The sequence below is a fragment of the Panicum virgatum genome, chromosome 1K (genome assembly GCF_016808335.1).
Source record: "Panicum virgatum strain AP13 chromosome 1K, P.virgatum_v5, whole genome shotgun sequence".
In the NCBI taxonomy this organism is placed as follows: domain Eukaryota; kingdom Viridiplantae; phylum Streptophyta; class Magnoliopsida; order Poales; family Poaceae; genus Panicum; species Panicum virgatum.
This window is the reverse complement of record NC_053136.1, coordinates 37163732-37191590: the sequence shown is the minus strand read 5'-3', so window position 1 is coordinate 37191590 and position 27859 is coordinate 37163732.

Here is a 27859-nt window from a genome sequence, read left to right as displayed (position 1 = left end):
CTTGTGGTAGCGCTGTTGTCCCAGGTTGTCGCTCTATGAACCGGTCCTTATGGAGAGTGGCCAACCAGGCAGTAAGCACCGTGCTGGCCCCCTAAACCATGTTTCTAAAGAAAACATCTTTTAACGAGAAGTGAGCCACTCAAGCCACACAGAGTGCCACTCTCAGAATTAAGTTCAAGTAAACCATTAATCAATTTAATTAAAAAGGACCAAAGTGTGTTATAGCGCAGCAACCTAGCACAACTAACCAAAATGCAACCCAAAGGATATATATAAAGGATATAAACTGGCTAGGAAATCCTTAAAGGCATACAGTATTAAAATGCAGTATGAAATTGTAATTAAAAGTGATAGGTTGTTCATGTTATACTTGCCTTCCTCGTACTGCTCCTGCTGCTGCTCAAACTGATCCGAAGACGGCTGCTCCGGGTACTGGTACTGGGGCTCCTCAGATGGATCAACGTCTACTCACGAACACATGGCCAAAACAATGCACGAAAATAAGCATACAAGCAAACTCTAACAAAAAGCTAAAGAACAGTACGTCAATACATAAAAACAGCAAGAAAAACTAAGCTAAAACTATTCTACGCGTTACAACGATCGCGTGGATATAAAGAACGCTAAAAACGGAGCTAAAACGCATAATCTAGGCCTAAAACAAGGTTCAGGGGCTTATTTGTAAGAAAACTGAAGTTTCAGGGGCTTTTCTGCTAAAACCGAGGGCTAAAACGTAATTAAAGGTTAGATCCAGGGGCTAACGCGCAAAACAACCTTAACTGGACTGCGGGTGCTAAAACTAAAAAGGTCAGGGGGGTCCGAGTAAAAACATGGGTCAATCTGCAATTATTTTTGAATAACTCAGGACTGCGGGTTGAATCTGAAAGACCCCAGGGTCTCTTTAGCAAAAAGGCCAGGGCGAAGGGGTACGCGCCGATCTGGATCGTCAGATCTGGATCTGAGGGCTAGGATCTAATCCAGGCACGATCTAATCTAGGCCGTGCATCTCAGATTGGGCGGTCCAGGGAGGTTGGGCGCGTGGGGGCGGCGATTTGTCACCGCCGGCGGCTCTGTTTTGCGGTGGCGCGGGCTGAGCTCGCCGGAGTTCGCCATTTCTGGCCCTCCGGGGGTGGTTTTGAGCGGGGCTGGGGTCTAGGGGCGTCTAGGCGTCAAGCACAAACCACCTGAGGGGTTGACAGGGTTCGGGAAAGGCCGGAGCGTGGATGGCAAGGGCGGTGGCGGCTCTGCGCCCTGGCGAGACTCGCCGGCGCGGACCGCAGCGGCGGCCAGGGGTCAGATGAGAACCAAGGGCCACACCAGCTAGCGCAAAAGGAAGCGGGAGGTAACGGGGTGCTCACCGAGGGCTTGGGGAGGCTGATTGCGCGGCGCAGGGAACCGGCGGCGAGGTCCGGGCGGCGCTCGGACGAAGCTCGGCGGCGTGGTCGAAGCAGGGGTCGTGGTGGGGTGTAGCGGGCCCGGAGACGCTCCAGAGGTCGAGGCGGAGCCGGAGCGCTCCTCGGCCGGGGCTCTGGTGTGGCGGAGCGGCGTAGCCGCGGTGGCGCAGAGCTGCGGCACGGCGGAGTGGGGCGGTGCGGCGGCAGCTAGGTTTAGGGGCGGCGCTGTGAGGCGAGGTGGGGGAAAGGGGTCCGCGGGGGTGCTACTTATAGGGCGGCGGCCAACTTGGGCGTGCGTGCCCGGTTGGAAGGCCGGCGAGATCCCCGGCGGGAGTCGCGGGCGGGCGTTGCGGGAGGAAGGCGACGGGGCTGACCGGTGGGGTCCCGGCGCAGCGAGACGGGGCGAGCGCGAGCGGGGTGCCGCTGGCGGGTGGGACCGGCAGGTCGGGCGGGCGAGGCGCGCGCGTTGCGGGCCGGGCGCTGGCGAGCGGGGAACGGGCGGAGGCAGGCCGCAGTGTGGGCCGTGCGGAGCCGGGCCAAGCGGGAGGCGAGCGGGCTGGGGAGGAAAGGGAGAGCGGGCTGGGCTGCTGCTGGGTTGGAGGGGGCCCGCGGAAAGGGAGAGGGGGAAGTGGGCTTGGGCTGGGGTTTGCTGGGCTGGGTTGACTTGGGCCGGATTTGGGTTTTGGCTGGTTTTGGGTTTTTCCTTTCTATTTCTCTTACTTTTCTATTTCTAAACCAATCAAAGTTTGAATTCAAATTTGAATTTGAATTCAAACCACACTCAAATAAAATTATGCACCAGCATGAATGCAACAAAAATTTAAACCTATGATAAATTTTAATTAATTAGGAACAAAAATTAAATTAAATGCCAACTAAACACAATAAACCTTAGAAAATTAAATAAAGCCAATTAATTTATTAAATAAATGCTGAAATTTAAATTAGGGTGTTACAGACCCTACCCCCTTAAAGAAATCTCGTCCCCGAGATTTAGCTGGGCTGGTTAGCAAAGAGATCTGGATATGTCTTCTTCAACTCATCTTCTCGCTCCCATGTAGCCTCAGCTTCACTGTGATGACTCCACTGAACTCTGCACATCTTGATGCGCTTGTTCCGAGTAACCCTCTCTGATGTCTCCAGAATCTTCACCGGATGCTCAGTATAAGTCAGATCCTCCTGCACATCGACTCCATCCAGGGGTGCCTGCTCCTCGGGTACTCGCAGACACCTCTTCAGCTGAGATATATGGAAGACATCATGAACTCCTGAGAGACTGAGAGGTAACTCCAGGCGATAAGCAACTTCGCCTTTCCGCTCTAGCACCTTGAATGGCCCCACATAACGAGGTGCTAACTTCCCTTTGACATTAAATCTGCGGATTCCTCTCATCGGAGACACCTTCAGATATACATAGTCACCAACACTGAAAGTCAGGTCTCTCCGTTTGCCATCAGCATAGCTCTTCTGCCTGCTCTGTGCAATCCTCAGATTTTCTCGCACAGCCTGAACCATCTGCTCGGCATCATCTATGATCTCAGGGCCGAAGAGTTGCTTTTCACCAATCTGATCCCAATAGAGAGGAGTCCTGCATTTTCTGCCATACAATGCCTCGAATGGGGACTTCTTTAGACTGGCCTGATAGCTGTTGTTATATGAGAACTCAGCAAATGACAGGCACTTATCCCAACTAGTACCATACTGAATAGCACAAGCTCTCAGCATATCCTCCAACACTTGGTTGGTTCTCTCTGTCTGCCCATCTGTCTGAGGGTGATAAGCCGTACTGAAGCGCAGCTTCGTATCCAACGAATCATGGAGCTGCTCCCAGAAACGAGAAGTGAACTGAGACCCTCTGTCAGATATAATCTTCTTCGGCACACCATGCAAGCAGACAATCCGAGAGATGTATAACTCCGCAAGTCTGGCACCGGAGTAAGTAGTGTTCACTGGTATGAAGTGAGCAACCTTCGTCAGACGATCCACTACTACCCAAATGGAGTTGTACCCTTTCTGAGTACGAGGCAAACCAACAATGAAGTCCATAGTGATCTCCTCCCATTTCCACTCTGGAATCTTCAGCGGCTGTAACAGACCTGCTGGCCTCTGATGCTCAGCCTTGACACGCTGACAGGTGTCACAAATAGCCACGTACTCTGCCACTGAACGCTTCATCCCATACCACCAGAAACGTTCCTTCAGATCATAATACATCTTCGTGCTGCCCGGATGGATAGAGTAAGCTGTATCATGAGCCTCACTCAGAATCAACTTCCGAAGATCCTTCACATCTGGAACACAAATCCGGTTCTTGTACCACAAGGTACCCTGATCATCCTCTCTGAAATGAGGAGCCTTGCCCTTCTTGAGCAACTCACGAATCTCCTGCAGCTTCTCATCATCTTTCTGATGCTGCCTGATCTCTGACTCTAGAGTCGGTACTGCCTCAAATGCTGCACTGGAAGTATGATGCAAGAAGCCCAGACTCAACTGCTCGAACTCCTCGCATAACTCTGGAGGCATCTGGAAAGCCACGGCCATGTTGACATAACTCCTTCTGCTCAGAGCATCTGCTACAACATTGGCCTTGCCCGGATGATAGTGAATCTCCAGATCATAGTCCTTGACCAACTCTAGCCATCTTCTCTGCCGCATGTTCAGCTCATTCTGCGTGAAAATGTACTTGAGGCTCTTGTGATCAGTGTAGATATCACACCGCTGCCCATACAAGTAATGCCTCCAAATCTTCAGAGCATGCACAACTGCGGCTAACTCAAGATCATGAGTAGGATAATTCAGCTCATGCCGGCGTAGCTGCCGTGAAGCATAAGCTATCACTCTGCCCTCCTGCATCAGAACACACCCAAGACCATCCTTCGAAGCATCACAATATACCGTGAACCTCTTCGTCTGGTCTGGCAGAGTCAGGACTGGCGCCGTAGTCAACCTTTTCTTCAACTCATCAAAGGCCATCTGACGCTCATCAGTCCATACAAAAGCCACATCCTTCTCCAGCAAAGAAGTCAAAGGCTTCGCGATCTTGGAGAAATTCTCAATGAACCTCCGATAATATCCTGCTAAGCCCAAGAAAGACCTGACTTCCTTCACTGTCTGTGGTGTCTCCCACTCGAGCACATCCTTCACCTTGCTTGGATCAACAGCAATGCCTCCCTGAGAGATAACATGACCGAGGAAGGGAACCTCGTCAATCCAGAACTCGCACTTGCTGAACTTGGCATACAGCTGATGCTCTCTCAATCTCTGCAATACGAGTCTCAGATGCTCCTCATGCTCTTCTTCTGTCTTGGAGAAGATCAGAATATCATCAATGAAAATCACCACGAAGACATCCAGATAATCCATGAAGACCATGTTCATCAGATGCATGAAGAAAGCCGGGGCATTAGTCAGGCCGAAGGACATGACTGTATACTCATATAGCCCGTACTTGCAGGTGAATGCCGTCTTCGGAATATCCCCAGGACGGATCCTCAGCTGAAAATATCCCGAACGAAGATCAATCTTCGAGAATATACGAGCACCTCGAAGCAGATCGAAGAGATCCTCAATACGGGGCAGTGGATGCTTGTTCTTGATAGTGACTGCATTCAGCTCCCGATAATCGACACACATCCTCTTCGAGCCATCCTTCTTATCTACCAGCAACAATGGAAAAGCCCAAGGAGAGAAGCTGCGACGGATATAGCCCTTGGCTAGCAACTCATCAATAGTCTTCTTTACTTCTTCATGCTCTATAGGTGCCATACGATAGGGCCGCTTTGCAATAGGAGCTGTGCCAGGCAAGAGATCAATGCAAAACTCAATGGCGCGTTCAGGCGGCATACCTGGCAAATCATCCGGAAAGACATCCGGGAATTCAGACACCACGCGAATACCATCCGTGGGTCTAGCCTCCATATGGTGAAGAAATCCAGAAGGCTCTGAAGCACTAACTGTCACCTCTTGGCCATCAGATGCTGTCAGGTGAACTGCTCGATGAGCACAATCAATTCTGACTCCCCACCTGGCAAGAGTATCCATTCCCAGAATCACATCGATACCTTTGGTGTCCAGCACCCTCAGATCAGCACTGAACATTGCCCCCCTTATGGCTACACTGACTCGGGGGCAAACAATATGGGATCTCAACTCCCCTCCCGGTGAAGAAACTAGCAGACAGTTCTTTAATGCAGTGGTAAAGAAACTATGCTCCTCAACAAATGACTTGGTGATGAAAGAATGAGTAGCACCAGTATCGAAAAGCACTGAAGCTGGATGGGAGTTGACCATGAACGTACCAATAACCACGTTGGGAGCCTCGGCCGCTGACTCGGCCGTCACGTGGTTCACCCTGCCCTGTGCTGGCGCCCTGGGCTGAGCTGGGCGCCCCTGCTGTCCCGCCTGCGCCTTCCGGGGGCAAGCGTTGGCGTAGTGCCCCGGCTGGCCGCAGTGAAAGCAGGTGCGAGGAGGTCCCTGAGCCTGCTGTCCGGTAGGAGCTGCCGGACGTGGAGCCTGCGGTGCCGGTGGAGCTGGTAGAGCAGTACGAGCCGGAGGTGCCGGTAACCTCGGGCCCTGACCTGCCTGCTGCTGTCGAGGCGGGTACTGCTGCGGTGGCCTCTGCTGGTACTGCTGAGGAGGCCGGTACTGAGGCTGGTACTGCTGGGGCTGCTGGAGTCGAGGACGAGTGTTGCTGCCGGAAGCAACGGGGACAACCTTCCTCTTCTTGTCCTCCATCTCCAGGTACTTACGCTCAGTGTTGAGCGCACTGTCAACCAGATGGTTGAAGTCGTCGAAGCGGAGGTTGAGCAGCGCGTACTGGAGGTAGTCCTCAAGACCCTCCATGAAGTGCTCCTGCTTCTTGCGGTCATCCGCAACCTCGGCAGGGGCGTAGCGAGCCAGCTGAAGAAAGCGATCACGATATTCCGTGACCGACACAGTCCCCTGAATTCACAAAGACAGATAGATATCGGAAGATTAACTCAAATTCATAAGGATAGAACAAGGGGCATTAGCTCAAAAGAAAACGCTGAATGATTATACTTAAGATTACCTGCTTCAGAGCAAGGAACTCCTTCTGTTTCATCTTCATAACGCCCGCGGGGACGTTGTGGCTGCGGAAACGCTCCCTGAACTGGAGCCAGGTGAGAGCCTCACGGTCGTGAACTGGGTGGGACTCCCACCAGTCCAAAGCTGCCCCTCGCAGCTGTCCTGCTGCGTACAAGACACGCTCACGATCATCGCACTGGGCGATGTCCAGCTGACGCTCCACTGCACGGAGCCAGTCGTCAGCCTGAAGAGGGTCGGACGTGTGAGAGAACGTCGGCGGGTGACCCCTCAGGAACTCAGCACGTCTGTCGCGAGGCTGCGGCGGTGGAGGAGGCGGAGGCTGAGTGTGAGCGTGCTGAAGAGCCTGAACAGTGTTGTTCAGGGTAGCCATCATCTGCATCTGGAGCTGGAAGTACTGCTCCGGAGTCAAAGGTGGAGGCATCGGGATCCCAGTACCCTGGTTGTTCTGACCCTGCTGCTGGCCAGAACCGGAACCGGTGCTCCTGGTGTTCACCATCTGATTTGAACAAAAGATTTCACGAGTAAGGATATTGCAGGAATAAACTCAGATGGATATGATAACTCTTTGCGGAAAAAGACTCAGCCATGATAAAGTAGACAGGATAGAGTTGACTGTTTTACCCCCAACGATCTAACTCATTTTATTAATTAGTTAACTTTAACATCTGAGTGATTTTCTTTAAACAAATTTAAACTACTAAGCTATGCAATCATTCAAAAATCCAAATCAAGCATGTAGCATAATAACAAGCAGACAATTTTCACAACTTAGCCGAGTTTTAGCAAAAGACCCGACTAACACAACGCGTCGCGGAACGTGCTATCGTTTTATTATTAAAGGGTCACCTAGCTAACTCCTGGTGGTCAGATGACTGATTCAGGCCAAAATCTACGAAAACTATTCTTCAGAGAGAGAAATCAAGGCAAGAAGGGTAAAAAGTCAAAGAAGTCAAGGGGTATAATAGTAAAATAGTTTCAGCAAGCAAGGATTGGTGAGAAGAAGTCCTAAAACTCGACCAGTTCTATCTAGGCTTCGTCCTACAGTCGATATGGCTCTGATACCACTCTGTAACACCCGGTTTATAAAAGAACATAAACCGAGCAATCATATACGTGCCAGGATCAAGTCACACGTATATACAACAGAATGAACAGTATATCATAGCACATATCACGTAAAAAGACATAATAAAGCGAATACGAATGTTATTTATTACAATAATGACAAAATGTCTGATACAGCGGAAGCGAAGTACAAAATACGGTAAAAGCTCTCCGAAGCTGAAGCAGGGCGCCACAGGGACGTCGACTGGGAGACGAAGCACCTAGAAGTCCTCGTAGTCCTGGTAGCGCTGAGCGAACTCCCTCGCGTCGGCAGGAACTGAGCAGCAGTAGCGTAGCCAAGAGGAAAAAGTAGAGAAGAGGCAAGAGTGAGTACACAACTTGTACTCAACAAGTATAACACAAACTATGAGGCTCTAGGCTGGCTGACTCAACTGCATTAGCTTTTAAGTGTTGGCAAGATTTTATTTAAGCTATTTACTACTAGTTGATGAATTACCATTAACCCAGTTACATAGTAATTAATCAAGTTTAATCATGTAACTACTGAGAAGCCAAACCAAAACCAAGCCACCAAGGTAACCCCGAGAAGCACCTCCCTCGTCGGAAGGAGATAACTTCACTAATCAAAAGGAGGATCTGGGCCGCTCATGACCGTGAGCACGGCTAGTATACCAGTTTTACACTCTGCAGAGGTTGCACATCTTTACCCACAAGCCGTGAGCTACGCCAGTTGTTCATCACACTTCCTTAGGTGAGATGACTAGCAAACTCACTACGAGGCCGTTACAAAGGACACATTGGCAAGGTGTAACCGCTAAGGAATCAGGCTCCGCAACGATGGTAACCACCTCGAGGGGGTACAAGACACACAGACCAGCCTCGTAGCCTGGCCACCATTGGAGCTCACCACCCCCCATGCCCCGTCGGTAAGTTACTCCCGAACCAACATGGCCTAATTAGTAAGCCAAGACCGTCCCATTCCAGTCTTGTGGTAGCGCTGTTGTCCCAGGTTGTCGCTCTATGAACCGGTCCTTATGGAGAGTGGCCAACCAGGCAGTAAGCACCGTGCTGGCCCCCTAAACCATGTTTCTAAAGAAAACATCTTTTAACGAGAAGTGAGCCACTCAAGCCACACAGAGTGCCACTCTCAGAATTAAGTTCAAGTAAACCATTAATCAATTTAATTAAAAAGGACCAAAGTGTGTTATAGCGCAGCAACCTAGCACAACTAACCAAAATGCAACCCAAAGGATATATATAAAGGATATAAACTGGCTAGGAAATCCTTAAAGGCATACAGTATTAAAATGCAGTATGAAATTGTAATTAAAAGTGATAGGTTGTTCATGTTATACTTGCCTTCCTCGTACTGCTCCTGCTGCTGCTCAAACTGATCCGAAGACGGCTGCTCCGGGTACTGGTACTGGGGCTCCTCAGATGGATCAACGTCTACTCACGAACACATGGCCAAAACAATGCACGAAAATAAGCATACAAGCAAACTCTAACAAAAAGCTAAAGAACAGTACGTCAATACATAAAAACAGCAAGAAAAACTAAGCTAAAACTATTCTACGCGTTACAACGATCGCGTGGATATAAAGAACGCTAAAAACGGAGCTAAAACGCATAATCTAGGCCTAAAACAAGGTTCAGGGGCTTATTTGTAAGAAAACTGAAGTTTCAGGGGCTTTTCTGCTAAAACCGAGGGCTAAAACGTAATTAAAGGTTAGATCCAGGGGCTAACGCGCAAAACAACCTTAACTGGACTGCGGGTGCTAAAACTAAAAAGGTCAGGGGGGTCCGAGTAAAAACATGGGTCAATCTGCAATTATTTTTGAATAACTCAGGACTGCGGGTTGAATCTGAAAGACCCCAGGGTCTCTTTAGCAAAAAGGCCAGGGCGAAGGGGTACGCGCCGATCTGGATCGTCAGATCTGGATCTGAGGGCTAGGATCTAATCCAGGCACGATCTAATCTAGGCCGTGCATCTCAGATTGGGCGGTCCAGGGAGGTTGGGCGCGTGGGGGCGGCGATTTGTCACCGCCGGCGGCTCTGTTTTGCGGTGGCGCGGGCTGAGCTCGCCGGAGTTCGCCATTTCCGGCCCTCCGGGGGTGGTTTTGAGCGGGGCTGGGGTCTAGGGGCGTCTAGGCGTCAAGCACAAACCACCTGAGGGGTTGACAGGGTTCGGGAAAGGCCGGAGCGTGGATGGCAAGGGCGGTGGCGGCTCTGCGCCCTGGCGAGACTCGCCGGCGCGGACCGCAGCGGCGGCCAGGGGTCAGATGAGAACCAAGGGCCACACCAGCTAGCGCAAAAGGAAGCGGGAGGTAACGGGGTGCTCACCGAGGGCTTGGGGAGGCTGATTGCGCGGCGCAGGGAACCGGCGGCGAGGTCCGGGCGGCGCTCGGACGAAGCTCGGCGGCGTGGTCGAAGCAAGGGTCGTGGTGGGGTGTAGCGGGCCCGGAGACGCTCCAGAGGTCGAGGCGGAGCCGGAGCGCTCCTCGGCCGGGGCTCCGGTGTGGCGGAGCGGCGTAGCCGCGGTGGCGCAGAGCTGCGGCACGGCGGAGTGGGGCGGTGCGGCGGCAGCTAGGTTTAGGGGCGGCGCTGTGAGGCGAGGTGGGGGAAAGGGGTCCGCGGGGGTGCTACTTATAGGGCGGCGGCCAACTTGGGCGTGCGTGCCCGGTTGGAAGGCCGGCGAGATCCCCGGCGGGAGTCGCGGGCGGGCGTTGCGGGAGGAAGGCGACGGGGCTGACCGGTGGGGTCCCGGCGCAGCGAGACGGGGCGAGCACGAGCGGGGTGCCGCTGGCGGGTGGGACCGGCAGGTCGGGCGGGCGAGGCGCGCGCGTTGCGGGCCGGGCGCTGGCGAGCGGGGAACGGGCGGAGGCAGGCCGCAGTGTGGGCCGTGCGGAGCCGGGCCAAGCGGGAGGCGAGCGGGCTGGGGAGGAAAGGGAGAGCGGGCTGGGCTGCTGCTGGGTTGGAGGGGGCCCGCGGAAAGGGAGAGGGGGAAGTGGGCTTGGGCTGGGGTTTGCTGGGCTGGGTTGACTTGGGCCGGATTTGGGTTTTGGCTGGTTTTGGGTTTTTCCTTTCTATTTCTCTTACTTTTCTATTTCTAAACCAATCAAAGTTTGAATTCAAATTTGAATTTGAATTCAAACCACACTCAAATAAAATTATGCACCAGCATGAATGCAACAAAAATTTAAACCTATGATAAATTTTAATTAATTAGGAACAAAAATTAAATTAAATGCCAACTAAACACAATAAACCTTAGAAAATTAAATAAAGCCAATTAATTTATTAAATAAATGCTGAAATTTAAATTAGGGTGTTACAGGATCCGAGGGCTCGATGCTCTCCCTCGATGGGATCCCCCTTCTAGGCACCCTCGACTGGCCTTGAACACTGCGTAGGATGTCTTGAACTTCGCGTTCGAGGGTAGCTTGTACGGCACATCCCTGTAGTCCCTGACTCTGGTGATCTGGGGCGCTTGTCGAACCCCCTGAAGGGCCAGGCTTCGACCCCATGATCAGTAAGGCCTCAAAATGCGATTCCTTCGAGGGTAAAGAGACCCTCGAGGGAATATTCCGTCGTGATTCGGAAACGACGCAGAGTCGCGAGTTATGCACGCGGGTCTTCCGCTGGTGGTGGGCGACGTGGCCCGATCTGTGTGGTGCGGCGTGGGCGCGCCTTTTCAGGCGACAGCCTCGGGTAGATGAAGCGGCGTGGGCGGCGGCTGACGGATGGGATAGCTCAACAGTCTCGCCGTGCCTGCCGATTACCGTGCCGCAGTTATTACTGCGTGCGCGCGTGGGAGACTCCATGGTCGTGGGGCCCAACTGTCAGCGAGAGCAAAATCTACCGCACTCAGTGTGGTAGATTTGGGCCGTGGCTGCTGTTGTGCCCATCGTGGTGAAATAAAATGAAGAGGAATGGGTTGTTTGGGCTCACCTGGCCATTTGCCTTCATCCCTCTCCGCCTTCTCCGCCTCCTTTGCATCCTGAACCCGTAGCCAAGAGCGAGAAGGAGGAGGAAGAAGGAGAAAGAGAGAGAGAGAGAACCTTAGCCGTTTCAAAGCCTTCATTCCCGCATCCCCCCTCGAATCGAAGACATGTCGGACATCCAGGAGCCTTTGCCATGGGGGAAGTCCTCCGCCATCGTGGCGGTCCTGGAGCAGCTGGTCGCCGACCGGCTGCTGCCGCGGATCACCGACTCGGGGGCGCCGGCGTGGATTTCCCCGCATCCGGATGAGACCGAGCCGAAGCCCCCGCAAGGCTACGTCGTGAGCTTCGTGCGCCTTCACGAGCGAGGCTTCGGCGTCCCCGTCAGCAGGTTTATGAGGGCCTTGTGAGAGTACTACGGAGTAGAGCTGCACAATTTCAGCCCCAACTCCATCTCGCAGGCGGCGGTCTTCGTCGCCGTCAGCGAGGGGTACCTCGGCATCGAAACCCACTGGGACCTCTGGGTCCATCTGTTACGAGGCGAACTTTTCGTCGAGAACGTGCGGGGCCAACCGAGGCGGTTCGCGCGCGCCGGGGGCCGGACGCTCCACGTTCGCCCGACCCGGAGGAATCTTTACATCACGAGCAAGATGACGACAAACAACTCCAGGTGGAGCCGAGGGTGGTTCTACCTTCGGAACTACAAGGGCGCGCTCCCGGCGTTCACTAACAAAGTTCTCCGGGAGTGTCCGCCGAAGTGGGACTGGGGGGTGTCGCCCCCATCGCAACAAGCCAAGCTCGAGGGCCTCACCGATGCGCTGGCGCGTCTGGTGAGGAAGGGGCTGACGACTGCGGCCGTCATTGCAAACTTCCACCGGCAGAGGGTTATCCCTCTCGTGGAAAGGGCCCTGCCGATTTTCGAGCTCACCCCTGGGAGCAAGGTGGAGGGCTCGAGGACGTCGAAAAGGCTGCTTTCCCACACCGCCGCCGCCCGTAGGGCGAAGTACGCGGTGGCGGAGTTCCCTCAAAATCCCGAGGACCTCTGGAGGATCAAGATGCGCCCCGAGCCGGGGTACATTTCTCTAGTAAGTTTTGATTTTGATTCCGCTGTACGTTGTGTGGTCCCCTTTTCCTGACCCTATCTCGGGCGTGCTTTTCAGGGGTTGAGGTGCGGCACCTCGAAGCCCCCAGTCCCGGAACAACGCCTGATCAATAGTCTCCACGCGGAGAAGATGAAAAGGCGGAAGGACGCGACGGAGGCAAAGGCCGAGAGGAAGAGGAAGAGAAAGGCGAAGCATGACAAGGAGTGCAAGCTTGCTCATGCGGAGGGGAAAGCACAGCCCGTCACGCCCGAGTCCTCGGAGAAGGAGGAGGAGGAGGAGGCCTCGAATGCAGAGTCCTCGGCGCACCCATCCCTCGAGGGGGAGCCGGTGGCGCCGGAGGGGACGAGGGCCATAGCAGAGTCCTCGGCGCACCCATCCCTCAACGGGGGTGAGCGGGGGTCTTCGCCTCTGGCGGCTGGTGAGGAGACGCCTGCGCCCCAGGTGCTGGTCCGTGGCGACGAGGCTGCGGCGGGCGAGGAGTCGTCTGTGCTGGCAGCCTCGAGTCACCAGGCCGACACAAGGGGGGCGCCCTCGGGGCAGTCTTTGAGGGGCGGCATGGCGACTCGGGCCCGAAGAAGCACCACGAGGAAGCGGAGCATGAGTGCTCGATCCGGGTAAGCAGACCTTGCTTTCGTTTTTATTGCGTGTTTGGTGGGTTTCTCGATCCTGTTGTCCTCAATTCGTGTTCTTCGATTTCCAGCCCCCGGGCCGTCCCCAAAGACGCAGTGCAGCTTGCCCCGGCCAAGGCTCTCAAGACCGGGGCACGAAGCACACCGCACACGGCGCCACAGCCCCCGCCTGCTGTGGACCTCGAGGCGGCGGCCGCGAGGCTACGGGAGGCCATGGCTCGGGGTGCCCAGGCGGCGCAGCAAGCTCGGGCACAGGAGGAGGAGGGTGACGCCGGCCAGAGCGGTGCCGAAGCAGCCGCTCCGGCTGCCGACGTCGGGGAGACCGGCCAGGGCGGTGTGAACGGCGCCACCCTGGCAGTTACTGAAGTTGAGGCTGGTCAGGGCAATGCGGCTAGCGCCACTCGACCGGACAGAGGAGGAGAGACCGGCGGGGGCACGCAGGAGCGCCCTGCCGACCATGTGGAGGAGGAGACCCTCGTCTTCGAGCCCCTGAGGGCCGAAGGCGAGGGCGTCGCAGAGGAGGAGACGGTGCAAGAGGCGCCGATGGTGGAAGGAGCTCCTGTCCCGGGGCTCGCGGAGGCCCGGGACGAGGGTACTGTAGCGGTAGTGACCGTGCCAACGGCGCAAGGGGGTGTGACGGCGGTGGTGAAGCTGCCGGACAGCAGCGAGGAGTACGGGGACTCGATGGACATCGACCCCGCTGCTGCGGCAAGCGCTGCCGCACACATTGCTGAGTTCGCGTCAGCCAGCGCGGGCACGCTCGAGGCAGGGACGTCCGAGGGGGGCCATCTCGGGGCGATCATTCCGTCCGGGGTCCCCTCGGGGTTCCTTCGTAAGGAGCAAGTGGAGGAGGAGGCTTGGAACAAGCAGATGGGCATGGGTTGCGAGATCTTGCAAGCCCTCAACTGCGCCTTCACGCTCCACCAGAATGTGGATTACCAGGTCAGCCAGGTAAATGCTCCCCCCTGAAAATTGCTCGGATTTGGTTTTACTTTTACGCGTCTTCACCCACGTCCTCCCCTTTGCAGCAGCTGAGGGAAATCTCGCGCGAAAAGAGCGCCGAGATGAACCGACTGTACTCCCAGCTGAGCCAGCTCGGGCAGCACAACGCCGAGCTGGTACTCAAGAACATTGATGCCAACGCGAAGGTGGCGGATCTGGGAGCGCGTCTGCAGGCGCTGGAGGAGGAGCGGGCGCGAGTTGCTGGTGAGCGGGACGTCCAGAGGGCGACAGCGGAGGAGAAGGCCCGGGAGGCCGAGGCACAAGCTGCCGAGCTGCCGCGCCTTCGGACGACGCTCGAGGATAGAGCTCGGGAGGCTGAGGCGCAAAGCGCCGAGCTGCAGCGTCTCAGCACCACGCTCGAGCAGCAGAAGGCCGAGCTTCTCCACAGGGAGGTAGCCGTGGTTGCGCTCACCGGGACCCTCCGAGAACAGGGCTAGGCCCTCGAGGAGAAGGAGGTGGCTCTCCAGAACATGGGGGCTACCCTTAAGGAGAAGGAAGCCTCCTTGTCCTCGCTCGAAGAGGCCGCTCGAGCCCAGAGGGAGGAGGCGCAGAGGAACATCACGGGTGAGTACCTTCGATTTTTTGTTGATTTGTTACTTTTCATAACTGACGTTGGTTTCCTTTGCTCAGAGCTGAGGCAGAAGGTGGCGGACGAGACCGCGGCGAAGGAAGCGGTCCACACCGCGCTCACGGCGGCGCAGATGGAGTTTACTGAGCTGGAGCAGACCGCCGTGAGCGTGTGTCAGGAGCTCGAGGGGGAGGGTGCCATCTCGGGCAGTTCGGTGATCAGCCGCCTGCGCGCGCTAGGCGGCCGGATTGCCGAACACGCCAAGAGCACCTTCCGTCTCGGTGTCCTGCGGGCTCTCGCCGTGGCCTCGACAGACTACCTCATGGATCTCCAGAGGGTGTCGTCGGGGTACGTCGTTCCCGGTGATGCGGATGCGGACGCCGCGTCGGTCATCATGGATGAATTTGACGCAGCCGCGGAGGAGTTTGCCACCGTCCTCGCCGAGAAGCTCGAAGCAGACATCCCTCCCATCGCCGAATTCAACGCCCCTGAGGGCCCGCAAGGGGGGATGGTAGCCTGTAGGAAAACTGGGCCTCGAAGCCCATGTAAATAGATTAGTGTTTATCATAGTCGCGCTTTGTAATCGCATCCTATGAATATAAGAGATTTTATTTTCGTAATTTGAATGTGTGGCCCGTCGAGGCCTTGTGAGTTCGAGCCTATATTTCTTTACTTTATTTCCGTGTTCTTCGTATGCGACTTAGATAAATATCTGCGAGGAAGTTCGCGTTCATAAGCAACATAGGCGTAGGGCAGTGAGGGGGGTGCCGTATCCCGGAGGCGTAGGCGGCCCCACGACTCGGCCAGCCCCGTACCGTAGTTGCTTACGCCTTGCGTCCGTTTTTTTCCAAGGATACGAGAAGCTTAGGGTCGAGACGGAAATATTTCGAAAAAAACATTGGCGACTTTTTGGGGACGTTCGGGGGTTCCCCCCGTAGTAGCCCCCGAGGGAGGCTCGGCTTTGCCGAGGGTAAAGCCGAGTGTACCTCAATGTTCGTGTGCACCCGAGCCCTCGAGGGTCCGGAAGGTTCCCAAAAAGCAATAAGTAAAGCGTACTTTCCTATTATTTCGGGAAATTGAAAATGCGAATATGAACAATATACAAATAGCTTGATATGCTAAGGATAGAAGCGACGTAGCTGTTGTATGTTCCAAGCGTTGGTAAGGGCTTCGCTGTTTTCGTTCGCCAGCTTGTACGTGCCGGGTTTGAGCACCTCGGCGATTATGAACGGCCCTTCTCATAGAGGTGAGAGCTTGTGGCGGCCCCTATTGTCCTGTCCGAGCCTCAGCACCAAGTCCCATTCTTTGAGGTCTCGGCGCCGGACCCTCTGCTCTTGATACCTTCGTAAGGACTGCTGGTAGCGCGCAGAGTGGAGGAGCGCCACGTCTCGAGCCTCGTCCACTTGGTCCAGCGAGTCTTCGCGAGCTCGTTGGTTTTGTTGCTCTTGGTATGCCTTGAGCCTTGGCGATCCGTATTCCAAGTCAGTGGGGAGAATGGCCTCGGCGCCGTGGACGAGGAAGAACGGGGAAAAACCCGTGGCTCTGATTGGGGTCGTCCTCTGGCTCCAAATGACCGAGGGTAGCTCCGTGGGCCACCTCCGGCCGAACTTGTTCAGCTTGTTGAAGATTCTCGGCTTCAGTCCCTGGAGGATCATGCCGTTGGCACGCTCCACTTGCCCGTTCGTCTGTGGGTGTGCCACAGCCGACCAGTCCACACGTATGTGGAAACTATCGCAGAACGCCAAGAACTTCTTGCCTGTGAACTGGGTGCCGTTGTCGGTGATAATCGAGTTCGGGACCCCGAACCTGAAGACGATGTCGGTGAAGAACAGAACTGTTTGCTCGAATTTGATCTTGCCGATGGGTCGAGCCTCGATCCACTTGGAAAACTTGTCGACCGCCACCAGCAAGTGGGTGAAGCCCCTGGGCGCCTTCTTCAGCGGACCGACAAGGTCTAGTCCCCACACGGCGAACGGCCACGTGATGGGGATGGTCTGCAGAGCATGGGCCGGGAGGTGTGTCTTTCGAGCATAGAACTGGCAACCCTCGCAGGTCCGCACAACGTCGGTGGCGTCAACGACTGCGGTGGGCCAGTAGAAGCCTTGCCGGAACGTGTTACCCACGAGGGTGCGCGGCGCAGCATGATGGCCGCATATGCCGGCGTGGATGTCGCGGATCAGCTCCTTGCCCTCGGGGGACAGTGCTTGTATAGCACGTCGTCGATTAGAACGAAGGACTTGGCCCTCCAGGCGAGGCGCCGTGCCTGAGCACGGTTCGAGGGTAGGGCCCCTCGAATCATCCAGTCAAGGTACTGGACATGCCAGTCTCGCGAAGTGGGGGCCTCGTCGACTTCCATTGCTTCGGCCTCGTCAGCGGAGGTGGTCCCGAAGTCAATGTCCATGGGCTCGACCCCGTCCGCCGGGGGGTCCGCCCCGGGGGACCCGGTGGACGAGGGGCCCGGCTCCGCCAGATCTTTGAATTCGGCGGAGGGCTTGGTGATGTCGCGAGCGAAGATGTTCGGGGGGACGGTGGTCCACCCCGACGCGATCTTGGCTAATTCGTTAGCGTCCTCGTTGTACTTGCGCGGGACGTGATTGAGCTCAAGGCCGTCGAATTAGTCTTCGAGGCGGCACACAACGCTGCAGTACGCCTCCATCTTCGGGTCATGACAGCTAGACTCCTTCATGACTTGATCGACGACGAGTTGAGCGTCGCCGCGCGCGTCGAGGCGTTTGACGCCGAGCTCGATGGCGATGCGGAGGCCACTGATAAGGGCCTCGTACTCCGCAATGTTGTTGGAAGCGGGGAAATGCAAGCGTATCATGTACCGCATGTGTTCTCCGAGGGGTGAGATGAAGAGGAGGCCGGCACCGGCGCCGGTTTTCATCACCGATCCATCGAAGTACATAGTCTAGCATTCGCCCTGGATTTGTGGTGGGGTAGCTGAGTGTCCGTCCACTCAGCCACGAAGTCAGCCAAGATTTGGGACTTGATCGCCTTGCGGGGGCGTAGGTGAGCGTTTCTCCCATCAGCTCCACAGACCATTTGGCAATTCTACCCTCGGCTTCCCAGTTGCGGGCTATCTCTCCCAAGGAGAAAGACGAGACCACGGTGACGGGGTGAGCCTCGAAGTAGTGGCGCAGCTTGTGCCGAGCCAAAACCACTGCGTAGAGCAACTTTTGAATCTGCGGATAGCATGTCTTAGTTTCAGACAACACCTCGCTGATGTAATATACCGGTCATTGGACGGGCAGAGTATGACCCTCCTCTTGTCTTTCGACCACGATCACCGCGCTGACCACTTGGGTCGTCACAGCTACGTACAGATAGAGGGGCTCGCCGTCCGTAGGTGGTGTGAGAATGGGGGCGCAAGTGAGCGACGCCTTCAGCCTTTCGAGGGCTTCTTGGGCTTCGGGGGTCCACGTGAAGCGCTCGGTTTTCCTCAAGAGTCGATACAGGGGTAAGCCATTCTCGCCGAGACGGGAGATGAAACGGCTAAGGGATGCTAGGCATCCCATGATCCTCTGTACCCCCTTTAGGTCTCGGATCGGTCCCATCCGAGTGATGGCCGAGACTTTGTCAGGGTTGGGTTCGATGCCCCGCTGGGAGACAATGAAGCCCAAGAGCATGCCTCGAGGCACCCCGAACACGCACTTTTCGGGGTTGAGTTTCACCCCTTTGGCCCGTAGGCAATCGAACGCGATTTTGAGATCGGCAACCAGGTCGTCCGCCTTCCTGGATTTTACAACGATATCATCGACATATGCCTCTATGCTCCGCCCGAGATGGTCTTCGAAAACGTGGAGCATACACCGCTGGTATGTGGCTCCGGCGTTTCTGAGGCCAAAGGGCATCGTAACGTAGCAGTACATGCCGAAGGGTGTGATAAAAGAAGTCGCGAGCTGGTCGGACTCTTTCATCTTGATTTGGTGGTAACCGGAATAGGCATCAAGAAAGGATAGGAGTTCACATCCTGCAGTAGTATCTACAATCTGATCAATTCGTGGCAAAGGAAAGGGAACCTTCGGACATGTCTTATTTAAACTAGTGTAATCTACACACATCCTCCAGTTTCCACTATTTTTCTTCACTAATACTGGATTAGCTAGCCACTCGGGATGGAATACCTCTTTGATGAATCCGGCCGCCAGAAGTTTCTGCAACTCCTCGCCAATCGCCCGGCGTTTGAGCTCGTCGAAGCGTCGCAGGCGCTGCTTCACCGGCTTGGAGTTGGGTCAGACATCAAGGGAGTGCTCGGCGATCTCCCTCGGTATGCCAGGCATGTCCGAGGGGCTCCACACAAAGATGTCTACGTTGGCGCGGAGGAAATCGACGAGCACCACTTCCTATTTGCCGTCGAGGTTGGCGCTGATCTGCAATGCCTTGTCGTCGGAGTGGTTCGGATCGAGGCGCACCTTCTTGATACCCTCGGCGGGTTCGAAGCTCCTGGCGTGTCGGTGCGTGGAGTCCAAGGCCTCGCTTGCCATTTTGTCGAGGGTGGCTGCGAGGGCCTCGTCCTCCGCTTGAGCCTCCGCGCGCTCAATGCACTCAACGTCGCACTCGTAGGCGTGCTCGAACGAAGAGCCGATGGTGAACACGCCCTTTGGACCCGGCAACTTGAGCTTGAGGTAGGTGTAGTTGGGGACGGCCATGAACTTGGCGTAACAAGGACGACCCAGGATGGCATGGTAGGATCCTCGAAACCCCACCACCTCGAAAGTGAGTACCTCCTTGCGGAAGTTGGCTGCTGTGCCGAAGCACACAGGCAGATCGATCTGGCCGAGGGGTTGGACTCGCTTCCCCGGCGCGATGCCGTGGAATGGCGACTTGCTGGGGCGAAGCTTGTCCAGTCTGATCCCCATGAGCTCCAAGGTAGGGGCATACATGATGTTGAGGCTGCTGCCTCCGTCCATGAGCACCTTGGAGAAGCGAGTGTTGCCGATGATGGGGTCGACAACGAGCGGATACCGTCCCGGATGCGGGACGTAGTCGGGGTGGTCCTCGCGGCCAAAGGTGATGGTATCCTTCGACCAGTCGAGGTAGGATGGCGTGGCTTTGGTGACGGAAAAGACTTCGCGGCGCTCACGCTTGCGCTGCCGAGAAGTCATATTCGTCGTTGCTCCTCCAAAGATGAAGAAGGCGTTCTCCACTGGGGGGAACTCGTCATATCCACCTTTGTCGCCAGCATCCTTCTTCTTGTCCTCGTCATGATGCGCGACGCGGTTGTAGTATTTCTTGAGCATTTCGCACTGCTCGATGGTATGATTGATCGGGCCCTTGTGGTAAGGGCACGGCTTATTGAGTATGTCGTCGAATTGGCCACCACCGCCTCGAGGGGGGCCTCGGGGTCCTTTGTGGTCCGGGGCGGCAGCGAAGGCCTCGTCGGAGTCCTCTGCCTGCCCCGACCCGCGCTGGTTCGGTGGGACCGGCTTCTTTCCCTTCCTCCCCCGCTTCTGTTTCTTGGCGGGGGCGTTGGGCTTGGCGTTGCTGCCCTCCGCGGTCGCATCGTCTTTGCGCTTGCTCGATTTGTCATCGAAGATGGAACCAACGGCCTCCTCGCCGGCGGCGTAGTTGGTGGCAGCGTCGAACAGCTCATTGGTGTTGACGGGTCGGCTTCTCGCGAGCTCATGCACCAGGTTCCTGCAGGTCGTACCCTCGAGGAAAGCGTTGATGACCTCGACGTGGGTGACGCTAGGGAGCTCGGTGCACTGCTTGGAGAACCGTCGCACGTAGTCACGCCCAGTTGTGGATCTGATCCGCAGGCAGGTGCTCGAGCCACATTCGTGTGGCGTCAGCAAGATGAAGAGGAAGGTTGCGGATGATGACCGCGTCCTCCGTCGCGCCGCCTAGCTGGCACGCTAGGCGGTAGTCATTGAGCCAGACTGCAGGATCAGTCTCGCCCGAGTATTTGACGAGGGTGTTGGGTTGTTGAAAGAGCGGGGGAAAAGATGCAGTTCGAATCTCCCGGCTGAACACCTGGGTGCCCGGAGGCTCCGGTGACTCACCCCTGTCGTGCTCAGGGTCGAAGCGTCCACCCCGTCGAGGGGTGTACCTTCTGCCGTCGATGACGTTGCGGGCGTCGCCGTCGCCAGCATGCCCGCGAGTGTCACGGATTCGCTCCCTTATGGGAACTCTCCCGATGCGCTCGTGCACCGAGGGCGCCTTCGCACCGGGTGCTACGGCTGGCTTGCCCTTCCCAGCTGGGGGTGTGTGCACAGAAACCTTACGGTCTTGGTGCGCAGTCCCATCACGCTGCTCCGGGGCCTTCGAGCCCATACGAGACGCAGAACTCTCGGCCTACTGCACGGCAGCTTGCTTGATGAGCTCCTGTGCCTCGCGGCACAGGTTGCGGCCCGAAGGTGTCGATGGCTCAGGCATATCTTGGAGTAGGTAAGCCGCAGCGATGAGCTTCTCGCCCGCCGTCTTCAGCTCCGGAGATTTGTCGACGTTGTGGTCGGCCAGGATGCGCTCCCGTGCAACACGTCCCGCCGCCTGGGCGTGTGCACCATGCGTGGTATGTTGCTGCTCGAGTGCGGCGCGCAGCTCCTGGGTTTGTTGACGCTGGTCGTCGAGCTTGGCTTGAAGCTCATTGAGATGTGCCAGCTGAGCTTGTCGCGCCACCGAGCTTGACGAAGAAGGGGCTGCAAGCGGCACCACCGGTGGGTTTGCCTGCGCGTCCGCCCCGCCGTCCTCGTGGTTGCTCGGGGCGTTGTCGTTTTGCTCGTCCGCGAGGTCTGCCATGAAGCACTCTCGGGAAGGATCGAAATCCCCCTCGCTGGAGTCTTCGGAGCAGGTGAGGCAGTAAGCCATCGCCAGCTGGAACGTGCGGATAGCGTCGGGGTCGTGGACCCCGGAGTAGTCCTCGGCCTTCTCGGCCGTAAAGTTGTTCATGAAGAAGTTGACGTCGTCGGCGATCGAGCTCACCATCTCGGGGTAGGATCCGTCAAGAGACGACGCGATGAGGCTGTGGATCGACGGAAGATGATGACCCGGCAGATCCTCATGCTCGATGAAGTTAGCGCTGGTTGATGAGGCGTGGGCGGCAGCGTTGCGCATCCCAAAGGGGAAGGGCGACGCCGAAGTCGAGCCCCCCCTGGGAGGCACTAATGCTGCAGCAGGTGACGATGTCGGTGCAGATGACGCCGAGGCATGTGATGACGAGGCGGTGGCCCCGCTAGTCGTGATGCTGAGCAGCGACATGCCAGCCTCCACCCAAGTGGGGGAGTCATGGCGTGCCGCGCGACGCCGCTCCGCCCGCGCTTGTCGCAAACGTTGGCCCGAGCGCCTATTGCGCCGGGCTGGTGAAGTCGAGGTGACGGGGTTGCGTCTGGGCGAGAGGAGCTGCATGAGGTAACCGTTGCCGGTTGCTCTGAACTCGAGACTCCCAAACGAGATCACGCGTCCCGCTGGAAACGGATCCGAAACGCCCATGGGGTATGGGTTGGATCTGCCCGCCATCCCTGGAGATCAAATGGGAAAAAGAGAGAAAAATGTCACGCCGCCCCCCTACCTGGCGTGCCAACTGTCGGTGTCCCGACCCAGGGGGCCCAGATCCCAACTAGTAAATGCGGCGTGCTTCCTCGTCCCAAATGATGATGCAAGAGGCAACATAGTAACGCGCGGTTTATCCTGGTTCCGGCCGCGGGGACGTACGTCCAGCAAAGGGGGTGTGCGAGGGCACTGTATTATCTTGCACCCGGAGTGCTTGTAGCAGGGGATACAAGCAAGGCGAGAGAGGGAGGGAAGCCCCCAAGTCTCTGCTAGAAGTGGAGTCGGCTCAGATGAGTGCTCAGTAGTCCCTGAACGTCCTCTTGGAAAAGAGAAGCCAGAGAGAGAGAGACTAACCAGCCAGCAGCCCCGGCTAAAGGAAGCCCGCCCCCTCCTTTTATAGTCACAAGGAGGGGCGGGGTACATGAGTGGGGGCATAGAAGTCGTCGTTTTCCCCTGAATCGCGGGGTACAGTGGTTGGATACTGTAGGAAGTACACTGTGGGAAGGCGGAACGCGTCGCTGTCATCCTGGATTTCGTCCTTGGTTCTGCGAGGATCGCGCCAGTCGTCCTGCAGTGTCCCTGTAGGCGGCGTGGTCGTTGCTGATGTATGGTCTCCGATATACGGCGCGGTGGCATTCGGTGGGCCCTACGGATTAGGGTCCTGCATGCACCAGCGGCAGTGGTAGCGGGGTGCGCGGCGGCCCTAGACCCCCTGGTTGGAGTGCGGGCGTGCACACTAGGAGGTCCGGGGGATGCGCGGAGGTCCCGGACTCCACAAGGGGAGAGGTCTGGGGCCCCGCCCGTGCGTGCTGAGTGCCCCTCTCGGAAGGACACGTGACATCGCCGGACCTCTTCCCCTGCGGGGAGGTGAGTCCGGATGGTCGGTGTCGGCAGAATGGTACGGGAGCAGTGCCGGGCCTGTCTTGTCCCGTATCACTGGTCCCACGGTGTTGCTATAGCGACTGGGGCGGCGGAGCGGTGACCGAAGTCAGCGGATGGGACCCCGATCACATCCACTGTGGGAGTGGCAGTCTGACGCCGCCCGTCCTTTGAGCCGTGGCGGAGTGGCTGGTCTTTAATGCCTTCGTACGGCGGTCGGTTGGGCGGCGGGGCCGTTTGTCCCTTGTGTCGAGAGACGGCCTCGAGCGAGGCGGAGAAGAGTCACCCGCTGGAGGTGTAACACCCTAGTTTAAATTTCAGCAATTTATAATAAATTTAATTGGCTTTATTTAATTTTCTAAGGATTATTGTGTTAGTCTGGCATTTAATCTAAATTTTTGTCCCTTAAGTAATTAAAATTTTATCATAGGTTTAAATTTTGGTGTTGCATTCATGCTGGTGCATAGTTTTAAATATTTGAGTGTGGTTTGAATTCAAATTTGTATTTGAATTCAAACTATGTTTGAATTAGAAATAGAAAAGAGAAAAAAAAGAAACTAGATAAATAGAAAACCAACCCAGCCCAAGAACCCAAGCCGGCCCAGGCCGTCTCCCCCTTCCTTTCCTTCCGCACGGCCCAGCGCAGCCCAGCCCTTCCCCCTCAACGTACTGACAGCCCAGCCTCCGCGCCCCGCTTCCCGGGCCCATCCGCCAGCAGCCCACGCCGCAGCCCAGCTCTCCCCGCGCGCCGGCCTGCCCTCACCTCCCGCTCGGCCCGTGGAACGCGCGTCACCCGCCCGCTGAGCGCCCGGGCCCACTGGTCAGCTCCCTCCTCCCCCCCCCCCCCGCGTGCTCAGCCCGCTCAAGCACGCCCCGCTGCTTACCCTCGCTGGCACTGACGGACCGACCCCACCTGGCAGTTTCTTCTCCCCCGCAGAGCAACCACCGCGCCCGTCAAGCCGAGATTCCCGGCAGGCCTTCCATCTGGGGCACGCCTCCCCAGGATCACCTGAGTTGCTCTATAAATGGCACCCCGCACCCTGTAACCCTAGCCTCCATCCGCAGCCATCTCCAAACCCCAGACTCACCGCCCCGTTCCCAGAGCCGGAACCGGCGCACGGCGCTCGCACGGTCCGGCCTCCCCACCACGCTTCCATCGCCGCAAGTCACTGCGGTTGCTCGCCTCTGGTCCAGGAGCCACGCCGGCCACCTCCTCAGCCCTTGCACCGCGCCATCTTCCTGATTTTTCGCCTGAGACCCATCGCCGGTGAGTGAGGTTCTTGCCGCAATTCAGCCCCGCCGTTGGCTTCTTGACCTCACTGACAGCCTCTCTGGGACCACATCCGACCAGCGCACAAGCTCGAGGGAGTTGGAGGCCCGGAGCTGCGTCTCATCGACCTCTCCCCGAACTCCACGCTGACCCGCCGCCAGACCTCACCGTTGTCACCTCTACGCCGCGTCCCCGCACGACTCGAACCCACGGTGAGAAACACCTCCGCCTCTTCACTCTATTAAGCCAGCTAGCGTAGCCTGTAGGCCGACCCCAAGGGCGAAACGCCATCTCAGCGAGCTCCGCCGCGCGTACAGAGGGCCGCTGCCGTGGCGGAGGCCGCCGCCATGCTATAGTCACGCAGGATCACCCAGATAATCTTGTAGCGCCATGCTGAAGCTCCCTAACCCGATCCTGAGCCTAATCAGGGCTGGATTCGACCCGTTTTGCCGCGCCGGCGAAGCTCCGCCGCAGCCAATGGTCGCCGCCGGCGACTTTCCCCCCCTTCTGTTTTGATCCGTTAGATCCAGTGTGGACAGCGTAGATTAGATCCGAACCCCGCTTCGCCCTAGGCCACGGGATCATGATCCCACGATCCACATCGCTAGATACCGCTTCAGCCTGGATCTTTTTGATAAGAGCCCCTAGGTTTCTGGGTATTCAACCCGCAGTCCACACTTGATGTTTTTGCAGGTTAGCCCTTGAAACTAAGGTTTAATTACATTTAGGCCCTCGGTTTTTGCAGAAAACCCCCTAGAACATTAGTTTCCTTGCAGTTTAGTCCCTGAACCTTGTTTTTAGCCTAGAATATGCGTTTTAGCTCCGTTTTAGGCGTTCTTTATGTCCACGCGATCGTTGTAATGCGTAGAATAGTTTTAGATTAGTTTAGTGTGCTTTTTTTATGTAATGATGTATTGTTTCCTAGTTTTTGTTAGTGTTTGCTTGTATGTTTATGTTGTGCTTTGTTTTTGGCCATGTGTTCGTGAGTAGACGTTGAGCTACCGGAGGAGCCCCAGTACCAGTACCCGGAGCAGCCATCTTCTGAGCACTTTGAGCAGTAGCAGGAGCAGTACGAGGAAGGCAAGTATAACATGAACAACCTATCACTTGTAAATACAATTTCATACTGCATTTTAATACTGTATGCCTATAAGGATTTCCTAGCCACTTTATATCCCTTTATATATATCCTTTCGGTTGCATTTTGGTTAGTTGTGCTAGGTGCCGCGCTATAACACATAATGGTCCTTTTTAATTAATTTGATTAATGGTATATGCAACTTAATTCTGGGAGTGGCCCTCTGTGTGGCTTGAGTGACTCATGTCTCGTTAAAAATTGGTTTTTGTTAGAAATATGGTTTAGGGGGCCAGCACGGTGCTTACTGCTGGGTTGGCCACTCTCCATAAGGACCGGTTCATAGAGCGACAACCTGGGACAACCGCGCTACCACAAGACTGGAATGGGACGGTCTTGGCTTACTAATTAGGTCATTTTGGTTCGGGAGTAACTTACCTGCGGGGCAAGAGGGGAGTCGAGCTTCATTGGTCCCTACGCTACGAGGCTGGTCTGAGTTGTCTTGTACCCCCTCGAGGTGGGCCCCATCGTTGCATTGACTGAATCCTTAGCGGCCCAGATCCTCCTTTTGATTAGAGGGGTTATCTTCCTTTGACGAGGCAGGTTTCCCCGGGTGGCTTGGTTTGGTATGGTTCTCAGTAGTAACATGATTAATTTTGATTAATTACTATGTAACTGGGTTTATGGTAATTCATCAACTTGTAGTAAATAGCCTTAATAAAATTTTGCCAAGACAAAATCAAATCAAAGTAGGGAAGAGTGGGCTGGGAGGAGTTGGGCTTGGACTGGTTTGGGTCCGGGTGGTTTTATCTTTTCCATCTCTTTTCTATTCTATTTCCAAACAAATCAAATCTATTTGAATTCAAATTAATTTTAATTCAAACTCCTATGAAATCAAGTAAAATAAAACCATGCACCAACATGAATGCACACACAAGTTAGCCCTAAATAAATTTTAGTTACTTATGCAACAAAATTAGATTAAATGCAAGCTAAGCAAATTAAATCCTAGAAAATTAAATAAAGCCAATTAAATTTATTATTAAATTCTGAAATTTAAATTAGGGTGTTACAAATCCTACCCCCTTACAGGAATCTCGTCCCGAGATTCTTGGCTGGCTAGCAAAGAGATTAGGATATGTCTTCATCAACTCCTCTTCCTTCTTTTGGCAAGTCTTCCGGAAAGACATCCGGGAATTCAGACACCACACGAATACCATCCGTGGGTCTAGCCTCCATCTGATGAAGAAAACCATAAGGCTCTGTAGCACTGACTGTCACTTCTTGGCCATTAGTTGCTAACAAGTGAACTGACCGCTGAGCACAATCAACTCTGACTCCCCACTTGGCAAGAGTATCCATTCCCAGAATCACATCGATACCCTTGGTGTCTAGCATCATCAGATTTGCACTGAACTTTACCCTCCCTATGGAAACATTGATTCTAGAGCAGAAGATATCCGACCTCAATTGTCCTCCAGGTGAAGATACTAACATGCACCTCTTTAATGTGCTAGTACGAATACCATGGTGCTCGACAAAAGACTGTGAAATAAAGGAATGCGTAGCACCAGTATCGAAAAGCACCGTAGCCGGATATGAGTTGACCATGGACGTACCAATAACCACGTTCGGAGACTCGGCCGCTGACTCGGCCGTCACATGGTTCACCTTCCCCTGTCGTGGCGCTCTGGGTTGGGCTGGGCGCCCCTGCTGTCCTGCCTGCCGTGGAGCCGGTGAAAGGTGCTTCTGTGGACAACTTTTGGCATAATGACCTTTTTGTCCGCACTTGTAGCACTTGCGGTGGTGGTGAATGGCGCTACTTGGTTGACTTCCCTGTGAACTTGACATCACATCTTGCATTATTTCTGCTGCCTGCTCTTTGGACTCCTTGTGACTGCGTGGATGAATCACATTCATAGTGATAGTCAACCCATCAACATAATCATGGAGAGCTTGATTCTCGACCGGTGTATCTCTAGAGCACTTAGAATTCTTTCTCTTCTGGATGGTCTGTAGCTCAGCGACCGATGGGGAGTCAATGAAAAGGGAATCATCTACTAGCTGCTCTTGATAAGACCTCTTTCTCTTTGTACTGGAGAACAACATCTGATTCCTTCTAGTTGTGGCTTCATCTCCGGTCACACGAGCTTGACGACAAGGAACGCCACAGAATTGGCAACACGGGCAAGCTTTCTCACCATTGTTCGAGTGGTATATTGTTTGCGAGGACTGATCTTGTACCGTTGTCGGTTGCTCCACGGGAACTGTTGCATGAACATCATCACCCATTGCACGGTCCCCAAGGTCTTTTTGTTTTGCTGACATCTGAGCTGGGGCAAAGAGGAAACACAGATTGGTAAGGTCAAGGATGT